This window comes from Heterodontus francisci, unplaced genomic scaffold, assembly GCF_036365525.1.
Source record: "Heterodontus francisci isolate sHetFra1 unplaced genomic scaffold, sHetFra1.hap1 HAP1_SCAFFOLD_43, whole genome shotgun sequence".
Classification (NCBI taxonomy): domain Eukaryota; kingdom Metazoa; phylum Chordata; class Chondrichthyes; order Heterodontiformes; family Heterodontidae; genus Heterodontus; species Heterodontus francisci.
In genome coordinates, this window is record NW_027141852.1 from 16,965,720 (window position 1) to 16,966,573 (window position 854).

Genomic DNA, 854 nt, shown 5'->3' on the forward strand with positions numbered 1-854 from the left:
TTTCAATTATTAAGTACTATTTTACTCTCAATAAAAGTTCTGGACTTATTAATGAAGTATCCTGTTGCTTTAATTGGTTAAAGTCATGCCCAAAGTGATTGTCTGCAATAGACTTTCCAGAATTAAAAGATAAGTCTGCAAGGGTTGTCAATATTACAGCCCTGTTTAAAAAGAGAGATAAACCCAGGAACTACAGACCAATTAGTCTAATGTCGGTGGTGGGGAAACTTTTAGAGACAATTATCCAGGAGGAAATTAACTGTCACTTGGTAGAACATGGGCTAATAAATGACAACCAGTACAGATTGGTTAACAGAAGATTGTGTCTGAAATAATTAATGAATTAATTTCTTTGATGAAGTTTCAGAGAGAGTTGACGAGGGTGGTGAGGTTGATGGTACGTGTCTGGACATCAAAATTGTGTTTGAAAAGATACCATAAACTAGACTTGGGGCAGCACAATGGCACAGTGGTTGGCACTGCAACCTCACAGCTCTCGCAACCCAGGTTCAGTTCTGGGTACTGCCTGTGCAGAGTTTGCAAGTTCTCCCTGTGACTGTGTGTGTTTCTGCTGGGTGCTCCGGTTTCCTCCCACAAGCAAAGACTGCAGGTTGATAGGTAAATTGGCTGTTGTAAATTGCTCCTAGTGTAGGTAAGAGAACGGTGGGGATGTGGTAGGGAATGTGGGATTATGGTGTAGGATTACGATAAATGGGTGGTGGTTGGTCAGCACAGACTCAGTGGGCCGTAGGGCCTGTTTCAGTTTTGCATCTCTCTATGACTTGTTAACAAAATTCAAGCAGATGGGATTAAAGGGGCAGTGGCAGTGTGGATACAAAATTGGCTGCAGGGTA